The 15204-nt window shown below is 48.7% G+C and overlaps 1 protein-coding gene across 2 annotated transcripts in view; it reads left to right on the top strand.

Annotated features, from left to right (window-relative positions):
- The first annotated feature begins 14595 nt into the window (after positions 1–14595).
- Positions 14596–15204, top strand: part of ZCCHC6 (zinc finger, CCHC domain containing 6) — a 37877-nt gene continuing 37268 nt past the window's right edge. For both annotated transcript variants that reach the window (XM_014936658.1, XM_014936640.1), the window contains exon 1: positions 14596–14672. The gene's annotated coding sequence lies outside the window, so the exon portion shown is untranslated. The remainder of the gene's footprint in view (positions 14673–15204) is intronic.

Raw genomic sequence — 15204 nt, 5'->3', positions numbered from 1 at the left:
GGGACTCTTTAGCCCGGACAAGCGAAGACTGAGGGGACACCTCATTTATGTTTATAAATATCTAAGGGTGAATTGAAGGATGTTGGAGCTGGACTCTTTTCAGTGGTTTCCAGCGATAGGACAAGGGGCAATGGGCTCAAGCTGGAACATAGAAAGTTCCATTCAAATATGAGAAAAAACTTCTTTATGGTGAGGGTGATGGAGCCCTGGAACAGGCTGCCCAGGGAGGCTGTGGAGTCTCCTTCTCTAGAGATTTTCAAGACCCGCCTTGATGCAGTCCTGAGTGATGTGCTCTAGGCGTTCCTGCTTTAGCAGGGGAGTTGGACCAGATGATCTCTAGAGGTCCCTTCCAACTCTGACAACTCCATGATTCCGTGACCTGGACACTGGTACGGAGTGCACCCTCACCAGGTCTGCAGACAGTACAAAACTGGGAGGAGAGGCTGGTACACCAGAGGGTCCTGGACAGGTTGGAGAAATCAGTCTGGAGGAAGATGAAGTTCAACAAATGGAAGTGCAAAGTCCTGCCCTTGGGGAAGAACAACTTCAGGCACAAGCACATGCTGGGTGCGGAACCAGCTGAAAAGCAGCTCTGCAGAGAAAGGCCTGGGGGCCTGGTGCACACCAAATTGACCATAAGCTAACAGTGTGGCCTTGTGGCAAAGAAGGTAAACAGCTTCCTGGAAGAATGCTACCAGCAGGTCCAAGGGAGGTGATCCTTCCTCTCTACTCAGCACTAGTGAGATATATCTGTAGTACTAAGCTCAGTTCTGAGCTCCCCAAAATGAAAAAGAAAACATGGGCGTACTGGAGGAAGTCCTACCAAAGGCCATGAAGATGATGAAGGGACTTTATCTTTCATACAAGAAGAGGGTGAGAGAGCTGGGACTCCTCAGCTGGAGAAGAGAATGCTCAAGGGGATCTCATCAGTGTGTATAAATGCCTGACGGAAGATTGCAGAGAAGACAGAGCCAGGCTCTTTTCAGTGATGCCCACTGAGAGGACACTGACAGTGAGCACAAATTAGAACATGTTAAATTCCATATGAACTCAAGAAAACACTTGTGGTTTTGTGACCATTTGTGAAGGTAGCCAAAGTTTGTCACAGATTGCCCAGAGAGGCTGCAGCATCTTCATCTTTAATTTGCTCCAGGTGATTCTACTTGAGAGAGGTGGGTAGACTAGGTGATCTCAGGAGGTCCCTTCCAACCTCAGCCATTCTGCGATTCTCTGACAGTGGTATTGACAAACCTTTGGGAGTTTACAGATCCACATCTCCAGATGGACAACTCTTCTAACTCCTTCTATGTCAGCAGAAGGTATTAACCTTTCCATTTATGAAAATTTTCCTCGGGCCCTTTATTTCTCAAATTATCAATTTTATAACAAGTATAGGTATGTTGTATGTCTGAGGCAACTGAATCCATTCTGAAGAAAAGATCATATATGGTGGTCATCTAGAGCTTTTTAGCTAAAGATAGAAAGTGAAAACTGGTGATTGTTAGCTAAATATATTTCATTCGCCTCTGTTTTACAGCCAGTGTGCTTCACAGCAAAGAAAGTATTCAGGTGAAAGTACATTAGAATAAGAAAGTCTTTCACAGAGTAGGAACCTGTTCTAAAATATTATTTTAGATGCTATTGACACAGAGAATGAGTGCTTGGATATGGCACAGGGAGGCACAGGCACAGTAGCTTTAACGTAGTGAGCCTGGGGAATGGCAGAACTGCCAGCCTGGGAGGGCAGGCAAAGCACAGGCTGTATGGAACCTGTGGCAGAAGACTCTACTTGCCAGCCGGTGCTGCCATTCCCCACCCGCCTCGTTGTCCTTGCCCAAACTAGCTAAATCTTTAATCACATTTTATTATCGAACCTTTATTTCACTGAGTAAGCATGTCTTTAAACCGTGTTCTCATTGGCAGCCTGAGCGATCGTTTTTCTGCGATTCGTTGGAATCTGCTGCCATCTAGTGAGCAGAAATCAAGCTGAAATGTATGGGGTTTGCAGCCAGTAGTGGTTTTTTAGCTTCTAAGACATGCAGGATTTTTTTCTGCTCTCCCTCCATGTCAATGTGCAGCTTATGGAAGCGTTTGCATGCATTTCCCCCGTAGGCTCCCTATAATTTATATAAATTATAAAGATACAATTTATATAAGGCCTCCTCTGCCTAATACCTTATTCCCGCCCTGACTAGTTCTAAATCACTTCATTTTTAACACATGGAGATTTTCACAGAATCACGGAATTGTCAGAATTGGGAGGGACCTTCTAGAGATCATCTGGTCCAGCTCCCCTGCTAAAGCAGGATTGCCCAGAGCACATCACTCAGGACTGCATCAAGGCAGGTCTTGAAGACCTCTAGAGAAGACTCCACAGCCTCCCTGGGCAGCCTGTTCCAGGGCTCTGTTACCCTCACCATAGAGAAGGTCTTCCTCATATTTGAGTGGAACTTCCCATGTTCCAGCTTGCACCTGTTGCCCCTCATCCTGTCACTGGGAACCACTGAAAAGAGTCCAGCTCCATCCCCCCTCAAACCGCCCGTTAGATACTTACGGGCATTAATAAGGTCTCCCCTCAGCCTTCTCTTCTCCAGGCTAAAGAGTCTCAGCTCTGTCGGCCTTTCCTCATAAGGGAGATGTTCCAATCCCTTAATCATCTTTGTTGCCCTATGCTGGGCTGGACTCTTTCCAGTAGTTCCCTGTCTCTCTTGAACTGGGGGACCCAGAACTGGATACAATATTCCAGGTGTGGCCTCACCAGTGCAGAGTCGAGGGGGAGAATGACCTCCCTTGACCTACTGGCCATACTCTTCCCCATGCAGCCCAGGACTCCATTGGCCCTCTTGGCGACAAGGGCACATTGCTGGCTCATGGAAAGTTTACTATCCACCAGGACCCCCAGATCCTTCTCCTCAGAAATGCTTTCCAGAAGGTCCATCCCTAACCTATATTGGTATCTGGTACTCTTCCTCCCCTTGTGCAGCACCCTACACTTGCCTTTATTGAATCTCATGAGGTTCTTCTCTGCTCAGCTCTCCAGCCTGTCCAGGTCACACTGGATGGCAGCACAGCCCTCTGGAGTGTTGGCCAGCCCTCCCAGTTTGGTATCATCTGCAAACTTGCTGAGGATACACTCTGTCCCCTCGTCCAGGTCATTGATAAATATGTTAAACAAAACTGGACCAAGTATTGACCCCTGGAGGACACCACTGGTTACAGGCCTCCAAATCAACCCTGCTCCATTAATCACAACCCTTTGAGTTCTGTCACACAGCCAGCTCTCAATCCACCTCACTGCCCCCTCATCTAGCCCACATTTCCTCAGTTTCCTAATGAGGTTGTTATGGGAGACAGTGTCAAAAGCCTTGCTGAAGTCAAGGTAGGCGACATCTGTTACTCTCCCCTCATCCAGCCATCCAGTTATAACATCATAGGAGGCTATCGTATTGGTCAAGCACGATTTACCCTTGGTAAATCCATGTTGACCACTTCCAATAACTTCCTGTTCTTCAACACGTTTGGAGATGACTTCCAGAACAAATCGCTCCATTACCTTCCATTAGGGACAGAGGTGAGGCTAACTGGCCTGTAGTTTCCCAAATCCTCCATCTTGCCCTTTTTGAAGACTGAAGTGATATTTGCCTTCTTCCAGTCCTCAGATACCTCCCCTGTTCTCCATGACCTTTTGAAGATGATAGAGAGTGGGAGAACATCTGCTAGTTCTCTCAGCAACAACCTGGAAAATGACCAGGTACCCAAAGACCTGGATGAGATCCAGAGCACATGGTCTATGTGGTTAAAGTTTATACAAAGTCCACTGATGTCATAGGCCAGCACCCTGGTGATAATGAGCTGGACAGGTTTGGAGGCATCAATTATGGATGGATTGGCCAGACAACTCCAAGAATACAAAGACAATTTCACTTCCTCTCTAGGGACCTGTGTCTTGGTTGTGAAGGAACTGACCCAAAAACTGTCAGAGCAATCCGAGAAGGATAGCTCTTCCTCACTCACACCAACCAATGTCTCAGCTATTAAGCGTCAGCCTTTTTCTGTTCAAGGGAGACTGTAACCAGTGGCTCACACCATGTGCAGCCCTGTGGTTCTTCCTGCATGACCAGAGGGAAGACATGAGCGAGTGGGATGGTGAACCTACCTGGAGTCTAGAAGCTGATGTACAGGAACTGCACAAAAAATCAACAGCCAAAAGGCATCCAACCAGCAAAATTACTGTCCAGTGTACTTTTGACCTTGATGAAGGACTTCTGGTTTACAGTTACAAAAATCAAGCAATGAAGACTCCAACCAGGAACAGAGGGGTGCTGCCTTCAGCCAGGTGGAGGAAAGGGACTACCGCGTTTACTGAACCATGTGGGTTCAATGGCCTGGCACATCAGCTGCACAGTATTATAAAGCTCTAGTGGACACTGGTGCACAGTGTACTCTGATACCATCAGATTACAAAGGGGCAGAATCCATCTGTATTTCTGGAATGACAAGAGGATCTCAAGAACTGTGTTGGAGGCTGTGGTAAGTCTAACTGGGAATGAGTGGCAAACCACCCTATTGTGACAGGCCCATAGGCTCCTTGTATCCTTGGCATACACTACCTGAGGAGAGGTACTTCAATGATCCAAAAGTTTTTCGTATAGCTGCCTTGAGAAGATTAAAGAGCTGGCTAGCTTGCCTGGTTGCTCAGAGGATCCTTCTGTTGTGGGGTTGCTGCAAGTTAAAGAACAGCAGGTGCCAATTACTACCATGACACTGCACTGGTGACAATATCACATAATGGAGATTCCTTGGTTCCCATTCAAAAGCTGGCAAATGGGGAGTCAAGGAGTGATCGGTAAGTCCCATATGGCCAGTCCAAAAATCTAATGGAAAATGGAGGCTAACAGTAGATTACCACATCCTCAACGAAGCCACACCACTGCTGAGTGCTGCTGTTCCAGACATGCTAGAACTTCACTATGAACTAGAGTCAAATTCTGCCAAACGGTTTGCAACAATGGATATCACTAATGCATTTTTCTCAATCCCTTTGGCAGCAACGAGCAAGCCACAGTTTGATTTCACATAGAGGCGTATCCAGTACTGACTGCCCCAGGGGTGGAAACACAGCCCCACCATTTGCCATGGACTGAACCAGACTGCACTGGAATAGGGTGAAGCTCTGTAACACCTGCAGTATATTGATGACACTATTGTGTGGGGCAACACAGCGGAGGAAGCGTTTGAGAAGCGGAGAAGAAGAATCCAGATTCTCTGGAAAGCTGTTTTTTCTATAACAAAGCAAGGTCAAAGGTCCTGCACAGGAGATCCAGTTTTTTGAAATAAACTGGCAAGATGGGAATTGTCATCTCCCAATGGATGTGATCAATAAGATAACAGCTATGTCTCCACCAACTAACAAAAAAGAAACACAAGCTTTCCTAGATGTTATGAGTTTTTGGAGAATGCATGTTCCAGTTTGCAGTCTGATTATCAGTTTTCTCTGTTGAGTCACCTGGAAGAACAATGACTTTGAATCGGGCCCCGAGCCCTGAACAAAGCCTTTGAACAAATCATAGAATCATAGAATCATATGGGGTTGGAAGGGACCTCTGGAGATCATCCAGTCCAACTGCCTTGCCGGAGCAGGTCTACCTACAGCAAGTCGCATAGAAACTTGTCCAGGCGGGTTTTGAGTGTCTCCAGAGAAGGACATTACACCACCTCTCTGGGCAGCCTGTTACAGTGCTCCACCACTCTCACAGTAAAGAAGTTTTCTCAGAGCTGCTCTCCAGCAGGTCAGCCCCCAACCTGTACTGCAGGGGGTTATTCCTTCCCAGGTGCAGCCCCGTACACTTGCCTTTGTTGAATTTCATTAGGTTTTTCTTGACCCATCTCTCCAGCCTGTCCAGGTCTCGCTGTATGGCTGCACAGCCTTCTGGGGGATCAGCCACCCCTCCAATCTTTGTGTCATCAGCAAACTTGCTGAGGGTACATTCCATCCCTTCGTCCAGGTCATTGATGAATATTTTGAAGAGGACTGGACCCAGTACTGACCCCTGAGGATCCCCACTTGTTACAGACTTCCAGCTGGATTCTGTGCCCCTAATCACATCCTGCTGGGTTCTGTCTGTTAGCCAGTTTTTAATCCACTGTCCATTCATCTAACCCACACTTCTGAGGCTTGCCTATGAGGATGCTGTCGGAGGCGGTGTCAAAAGCCTTGCTGAAGTCAAGGTAGACAACATCCACCCCCTCTTCTCATCTATCCAACCAGTCATGACATCATAGAAAGCTATCTGGTTAGTCTGACATGACTTTCCCTTGGTAAATCCATGTTGACTACTTCTGATAGCTTTCTTTTCCTCCATATGCTCTGAGATGACACCCAGGATGAGGTGTTCCATCACCTTTCCATGGATGGAGGTGAGGCTGACCGGTCTGTAATTTCCCGGGTCCTCCTTCTTGCCCTTTTTGAAGACAGGGATGACACTGGCCCTCCAATCCTTGGGCACCTCGCCTGTTCTCCGGGACCTCTCAAAGATGATGGAGAGTGGCCCTGCAATGAATTCTGCCAGCTCCTTCAGGAGATAGTTTGTGCAGTAGCATTTGGGCCAGTCCAGGCAGGACAAGATGTGAAAAACATGCTTTACAACACAGCCAGGGATGAAGGCCTCACCTGGAGCCTCTGGCAGAAAGCACTAGGGTAGACTCAAGGTCGGCCCCTAGGATTTTGGAGCCGGGGATATAGAGGATCTGAAGCCCGTGATACTCCAATTGAAAAAGAAATATTAGCAGCATATGGAGCTTCAGAAGTTATTGGTATTGAAGCACATCTCCTTTTGGCACTTCCATTGCTTGTGCTGTGCTGAATGTTCAAAGAGAGAGTCCACTCTACACATCATGCAACTGATGCTACATGGAGTAAGCAGATCGCACTGCTCAGGCTTGAATAGGAAACCTCAACCACCCAGGAATTCTGGAAGTGATCACGGACTGGCCAGAAGGCTGAAACTTCAGAGTGCCACCAGAGGAGGTTACTCATGCTGAGGAGGCCCCACTGTATAATAAATTACTGGAAAATTAAAAGCAATGTGCCCTTTTTACAGGTGTCATACTGTGGGAAAACACTGGAGGTGCTGTGTGAAGTCCTACACAACAAGTCACAGAAAATGCTGAAGGACAAGGCCATTTAAGTCAGTTTGCAGATGTGAAATCCATCCAGCTGGCTTTAGATGTTGTTGAATGAGAAAAATGGCCAGTACTTTATACTATCTCATGGATGGTGCCAAACGATCTGGGGGGATCATTACAGCAGTGGAATCAGAGAAACTGGCAGAGCCAGAGCAACCACCTGGGTTGCTAACTATGCAAGATATTGCTGCTCAGGCAGAAAACCTGGTTGTAAAAGTACATCATGTAGATGCTCACATACCCAAGTGTCAGTCTGCTGAAGAACTTTGAAACAACAAGCAGGTGGACCAAGCTGCTGGAATTGAAGTGGTTCAGGTGGATCTGGACTGGGAACATATGGGTGTCCTATATATAGCTCCATGGGCCCATGACACATCAGGACAACTAAGAAAAGATGCAACATATGGGCTTGTGATCAAGGAGTGGACTTTACCATTGATGCCACTGCACAGGTTATCCATGAAGGTAAAGTGTGTGCCATAATCAAACAAGCCAAGCAGCTAAAGCTTTTTTGGTATAGAGGACAATGGCTGAAATATTAATATGGGGAAGCCTAGCAGATTGCTCCTATCACAGTACCATGAAGCCACCATGGTAAGTACTATGGTGGAAGTGAGTAATATATGCTTGGAAACATATCCTGTGCCCCATGCCACTGCCTAGAACACTATCTTGGGCCTTGAAAAACAAGTTTTATGATGACACAGCACCCTAGAGGGAATTGAATCAGACAGCAGGACTCATTTCCAAAGCCACCACATAAACACATGCACGAAGGAGCATGCATTGAGTGGGTATATCACATCCCCTACCATGCACCAGCCTCTGGGAAAATGGAATGATATAATGGACTGTTGAAAACTACACTGAGAGCAATGAGTGCTGGGTCATTCAAGCATTGGGTACATATTTAGCAGAAGCCACTTGGCTAGTTAACACTGGAGGATCTGCCGGTTGACCTAGCCCTGCCCAATCTAAACCTCTGCACACAGTCAAGGGACATAAGATCCCCTGTTATGGTTTGAAAAAACCCATAACAGTTTATTGTCATTTAGACAACTATTCTATCACCCGATGACCCCTCCCCACCTGGAAAGGGGAATCGGTGAACACAAAGAAACACAAGGGTTGAAATATAAATAGATTTAATAGAACAAGAATAAATAATTTACAATAATACTAAAGATACTGATATAAGATACACAAGAAACAGCCAATTCTATCAGTAGGAAGCTGTGCACTCCCAGCAGGGACAGCAAATGTGGGACACTGCCAGCGCAATGGCTTCAGGAGGAAGGGAAGGCCTCAGGGGTCCAGGGCAAGGAGTTGTCTGGACCGCCACCATCAAGGGAGAGAGAGCTATGCAGCAAACTTTTCTAACTTATATTGAATGTGATATTCATAGTATGAAAGCATCCTGTTGGCCAGCCTGGGTCAAATGCCCAGGCCTTGCTCCTCCTCATCCCTGCACCTGGCAAGGCTTGAAAACACTGAAAGCTTGAAACCCACATAGCCTAGCAGGCTATAAAGTAATTATTTACATGAATTCAGATACCAGAGTTTTCTGAAAGTGCAGTGATCCCAGCATTAGAAGAAAAGTTAGTCCTGTGTCGCTCAACCCAGGATAAACACACAAGGAACTTGTTGGGAAAAAACAGTCTGGGTTACTCCTTCCTCAGGAAAGGATAAACCTACTTATGGGATTTTTTTTGCAAGCCTGATTGCAAGGACCTGGGTGTACCTGGTGAGTAATGCAGAGGGATGGGGGAGTCCAATGTATACTTCAAGGTGATGTAGTCCTGGGTGAAAATAATCCATGATTTGAGCTTTATGATGGCAGTGTTACATCATGCTGTATGTCACCATTGCTGTGGCTGCTGTATATCAAAGATATTATAGCAGAAATTTCTTGCTGCTAGCCAAGCTAGAGATAACAGAAGAAATTAATTGCAATGTCAATACTTACGCCCTAGTCCAAAGGAACCAGGGGTGGAGAATGTAATGGATATACCTTTAAATTGTTGTAACCCATGAGGCACATGAGTTGAATGTTACAGGGAGTACTACAGCAGAAACCACCTGAACCAACAAAGGATGAACGTCACAAGAAGTAGTTCAAGTGCAGCAGTGGCCTGACTGGAGTTGGTTTTAGTGCCCATAACAGAAGAAGCCCAAAGTCCTAGACCAAATGAACTCAGTGAACATTTTATGGATATTTATGGACATTTCACAAACACTTTTTGGGGAAAGGAGTGGTTAATGAAGGTGTATTGCAATAGAGTAAGACCTGAACACGATGTAAATAGTATGGAATAAGGGGTGAAGAATGTACTGGGTTTGGCTGGGATAAAGTTAAAATTTCTTCACAGTAGTTTATATTGGGACATGTCTTGGATTTGTACTGAAAACAGTGCTGATAACAGGGGGATATTTTAGTTACTGCTAAGCAGTGCTTACACCGCATCAAGACCATTTCTGCTTCTCACATCATCCCACCAGCAAGTGGGCTGGGAGTGCACAAGAAGTTTGGAGGGGACACGACAGTGGGCAAAGTTGTTTTCAGGTGTAAATGGGTCAGCTCCACTGTCTTCAGGAAAGTCTCTCCTTAAAATGTGACAGGCTTTCTGGCTTACCTGCAAGTGACGCAATCTTCCACTGCTCTAGACAAGCAGCAACATTTTCAATAACTTCTTAGTAGCTTCTCAAGCTGGAGAATATTACAGCAGTGAAATGCTGAGGTGACAAGGACAGAAGATATGGGGTGAGGCTCCAAGAAATGGCTGAATCACAGTCAAAACAGGCACTCCACCTCTGTTCCCTACCACTCCTTCACCTGGGCAATCTCATCCCCATTAGCAGCAGTGTGGCAGGTTTCTGATCCCAAATGGACTCATTTTATGTCACAAAACTACAGCAAATCTCAATTTTTTTTTTCTTGATGGGCAAGCACTTATAAAGGAAAACAGTACCTGTTGTACATTAACCAAAAAAGTTATTTAAAAGATGTGCCAAATACTTATTTGATATAAGTAAATGTTACAGAGAAACTGGAAATGTAATGACTTGCTTTAAGCTTGACCCTTTTAGCTCACTTCCTCTTATAAATACTAGCATAGAAAATGCTAGTATTTGAGCACAAAATTATCCATCTAATTGAACTCTACAACAGAATCTATGACTTTCATAAAAACAACATAAACCCCACTTTCAAAAAGGGAAAAAAGGAAGACGCAGGAAAATACAGGCCAGGCAGTCTCACCTGTCAAGGTCATGGAGCAGATTCTCCTGGAAACTCTGCTAAGGCATATGGAAAATAAGGAGGAGATTGGTGACAGCCAACATAGCTTCACCAAGGGCAAGTCATGCCTGAAAAATCTGGTGGCCTTCTGTGATGGCGTTACAGCATTAGTGGGTAAGGGAAGAGCAAGTGACATTATCTACCTGGATTTGTGCAAAGCATTTGACACTGTCCCGCACAACATCCTGGTCTTTAAATTGGAGATACATGGATTTTATGGACTGACCACTCAGCAGATAAGGAACTCACTGGATGATCACACTCAAAGAGCTGTAAGCAATGTCTCAATATCCAAGTGGTGACTAGTGACAAGTGGCATTCCTCAAGGGTTGGTACTGGGACCAGTGCTGTTCAAAATCTTTCTAAGCAACATAGACAGCAGGATTCAGTACACTCTCAGCAAGTTTGTCAACAACACCAACACGTTGACGTGGTATGGGCAACATGCTGGAACAAAGGGATGCCACCCAGAAGGATCTGGACTAGGCCTATGGAAACCTCATGAAGTTCAGCCAGGCCAAGTGCAAAATCCTATGCCTTAGTCTGAGCAATCCCAGGCACAAATAGGGGCTGGCCAGTGAATGGATGGAGAGCAGCCCTGAGGAGAAGGACTTGGGGGTGTTGGTGGATGAGAAGCTCAATATGAGCCAGCAATGTGCCTCACAGCACAGAACACCAACCATATCCTGGGCTGTATCAAAAGAAGTATGGCCAACAGGTCAAGGGTGGTGATTCTGCCCCTCTGTTCTGCTTTTGTGAGACCCCACCTGGAGTATTGCATCTCCGACATGGACCTGTTGGAATGAGTCCAGAGGAGGCCCATGAAGATGATCAGAGGCCTGGAGCACCTCTCCTATGAAGACAGGCTGAGAGAGTTGGGGTTGTTCATCCTGAAGAACAGAAGGCTCCAGGGAGACCTTATAGCGGCCTTCCAGTTCTTAAAGGGGCCTACGAGAATGCTGGAGAAGGACTTTTTACAAGGGCATTTAGTGTTTAGGACGACGAGTAATGGTTTTAAACTGGAAGAGGATAGATTTAGATTGGCTATGAGGAAGAAATTCTTTAATGTGAGGGTGGTGAGGCACTGGAACAGGTTGCCCAGTGAAGTTGTGGATGCCCCATCCCTGCAAGTGTTCAAGGCCAGGCTGGATGAGGCTTTGAGCAACCTGGTCTAGAGGGAGGTGTCCCTGCCCATGGCAGCGGGGTTGGAACTAGGTGATCTTTAAAGTCCCTTCCAACTCTACCCAGTCTATCATTCTAAGATTCCATGCCAGGCTGTTTCCAGAGACTGTCTTGCCAGGCGGCTTTTCTTATTTTGAAGGGGTCATACAAGGGAAGGCAAAAGTAACTTAAGTGCTGATGCAAACAAAGCACTAGACTAAAAAGCTATAATGTTCTATCTTTTAAAGATACCATAAGTAATTTTGGGAAGTCTCTGCTATTTACTTCCCTTCAAAATCTCTGTACAGGTACACATTTTGCTAAGGAGGTCTGGATTGGAACAGGAAGGTGAATTCTCATGAGGACCATCTCATGAGTTGGGTTAAAAGCACCTTTTTTCCATAGATATGGATGTAAAAGAGCAGTAGAGAGACACCCTCCTAAACCAGCCATTAGTGAAGTAATGAAGGGGATGCAGAAACAGGAGGAAGCTGTAAGAGGAAAAGGCTGAGCAAGAGCAAGCAATATTCACAAAATACACATGTCACTTACTTCAGTGAGAAGGGTAATTTAGTGAAAAGGGAAGTAGAAGTTTTTCTTCTACATGAAAGCAGGTGTGTGTCCACTTCCCCATCCGACCAAGGTTTTCCCACTTCTTGTAATCTGCATTTCTGTTTCTTGTGAGTAATCTGCTCTGAACATTAGCTACTTTGGTTGGGGTGGTGTAGCAAAGGATTGGGGAGGATGATTGTTAATAAGCTCAAGTGACTTGCACCTGGGGTATCAGAAAACATGTGTATCACACCAATTGTTGTTTAGTCTTGTGCGCTTGTTAAGTAGAACATCTGCACTTAGGTAGCACAGGCCTGTGATGGACTCAGAGGTAGCTTATTGAACATGCTTGAGATGCCTGCCTTGCTTCAGAAAAATGGAAGGACAGTGGAAAACTATGCCTGCGTGAATCCCTGACATTCGGGTGAGAACAGCAGGTTTGCACTCCCTCTCTCAATCTCTAACAAGGACTCTCTTGCTAACAGCTCTGTGGTGCCAACATTCCCCCTTGCGTGCCTCTGCCCAGGTGCTGCTTCGGGGATTCCCTGGTTCACAAGGTACCAAGATCAAATTTACTCTTTGTATTTCATCCCTGGTTTTTGGGGGGCTGTTCCTCACCCTGCCTGCGTGGGCTCACACCAGTGGTTAGTTTGAGGAGGCACCCAGGCCTCAGGCGGTTGGGTTGGCCATGTCTCCAGCTCTCCAACGGACGGGCAGACGGTGTTCCAGGTGCTACCGCGGAGCAATCCGGGACATCTCATGCCTGGTTCGCCATTGCTCATGGCAGTCCCTTGGTTCCCCGTGGCAGCTTCAGCCGGAGGGCCGCCGCAGACAGCGCCACACCGCACACCCCTCCCGTTTCGGCCAGGTTCCACTGGACGCTCCATTGATCTCCTTCTATGACAAAGTGACCCGCTTGCTGGATGAAGGAAAGGCTGTGGACGTTGTTTACCTGGACTTCAGCAAGGCCTTCGATACAGTGTCCCACAGTATCCTCCTGGAGAAACTGGCTGCCCACGGCTTAGATGGGAATACTCTGCACTGGGTTAAAATCTGTCTGGAGGGCCAGGCCCAGAGAGTGGTGGTGAATGGAGTTAAATCCAGCTGGTGGGCGGTCACGAGTGGTGTCCCACAGGGCTCGGTATGGGGACCCGTTCTCTTTAACATCTTTATCAACAATCTGGACTAGGGGATCGAGTGCACCCTCAGTAAATTCGCAGATGACACCAAGCTGGGTGGGAGTGTCAACCTGCTGGAGGGTAGAGAGGCTCTGCAGAGGGATCTGGACAGTCTGGATCAATGGGCTGAGAGCAACAAGATGAGTTTCAATAAGGCCAAGTGCTGGGTCCTGCACTTGGGTCACACCAACCCCATGCAGAGCTACAGGCTGGGGGCAGAGTGGCTGGAGCTGCCTGACAGAAAAGGACCTGGGGGTGTTGGTCGACTGTCGGCTGAACATGAGCCAGCAGTGTGCCCAGGCGGCCAAGAAGGCCAACAGCATCCTGGCCTGTATCAGGAACAGCGTGGTGAGTAGGACTCGGGAGGTGATCGTCCCCCTGTACTCGGCACTGGTGAGGCCTCACCTTGAGTACTGTGTCCAGTTTTGGGCCCCTCACTACAAAAAAGTCATTGAGGTGCTGGAGCGGGTCCAGAGAAGGGCAATGAAGCTGGTGAGAGGTCTGGAGAGTAAGTCTTATGAGGAGAGGCTGAGGGAGCTGGGGTTGTTCAGTCTGGAGAAGAGGAGGCTGAGGGCAGACCTTATCATGCTCTATAACTACCTGAAGGGGGGGGTAGAGAGGCGGGGGTCGGTCTCGTCTCCCAAGTCACAGGAGATAGGACAAGGGGAAATGGCCTCAAGTTGTGCCAGGAGAGGTTTAGATTGGATATTAGGGAACATTTCTTCATGGAAAGGGTTATCCAGCATTGGAATGGGCTGCCCAGGGAAGTGGTTGAGGCACCATCCCTGGAGGCGTTCAAAAGACAGGTTGACATGGTCCTCAGGAATATGGTTTAATGGTTAATTTTTTTCTTATTTATATTTTTGTCAGAGTTAGGTTGATGGTTGGACTAGATGATCTTTAAGGTCCCTTCCAACCTAGACGATTCTATGATCGCCGCCGCCTCCCAGCCGCGGGGAAGGCCCTTCCACGCCCACCCGCGGGTCCCGCGCCGGCAGGGCTGGCCGTGGCACACCGCCCATCCCCCCGGCAGCCTGCCCGCCGACCCACAGCCGCCTGTGGAGGACGGAGGGAGGGAGGGAGGCCGGGGGCAGCTGCCGGGGTCGCCCCCCACCCCACGGCGGGAGCCGATCTACCGCCCACAGCCACCCACGCCAAGGCGCCGCTCCCTCCCGGCCACGCCCCGCCGGGGGGCGGTGCCGCGCTGCCGGAAGAGCCAGGGGGATCGACGGGGCGGAGGGCCCCGTCCTGCTTCCGCCGCGGCAGAGTGGCGGTGGCAGACAGGCCGCCGGCGGCCGGTGAGTCCCCTTCCCTCGGCGGGTGGTGGCCCGGTGGCCGGATGAGGCTTTCCCCGGTAGCGGCGCTGTCCCCCGGCGTCCTCTCCCTCCGTCTAGGCCCGGGCCTGGCCTGCGGGCCGCCCGCCCCCGCCGTCCCGGCCTGTGGCCCGTAGGCCGACTGGCTGAGGCGGCAGGACAGGGCCCAGCGGGCCGCAGCCCCCCGCCGCTGCCCCGCACCGACCGCCTGGCTGTTCCGTGCCCCCCCAAATCCCCCTCCCGACCCCGGCAGGCCGTTCGTCGGGCCTTGTGTTTTTCGGGGGACGGGCCGCAGGGGGCTGTGCTGTGCTGTGCTGGGGGCCTTCGCCAGGCAGTGGGAGGGCTGGAAGGAGCGGGCCGGCAGCTGCCGCCAGGGTGCCGCGACCCACGAAGCGTGTTTTCCTGCGTGGTGGTGGCGGCGGGGGCAGGTATCGTGACGCCACCGTCTGAGTCCCGTTGGCGGCGCGGCCGGGAACCCGCGGGGAGCCGTGTCGCCCCCCACCCGCCTCCCCTCCCC

Source organism: Calidris pugnax, unplaced genomic scaffold (assembly GCF_001431845.1).
Source record: "Calidris pugnax isolate Ruff unplaced genomic scaffold, ASM143184v1 scaffold2, whole genome shotgun sequence".
Taxonomy (NCBI): domain Eukaryota; kingdom Metazoa; phylum Chordata; class Aves; order Charadriiformes; family Scolopacidae; genus Calidris; species Calidris pugnax.
Note: the sequence above shows the minus strand (reverse complement) of the source record. Positions and strands in the feature narration are given on the sequence as shown.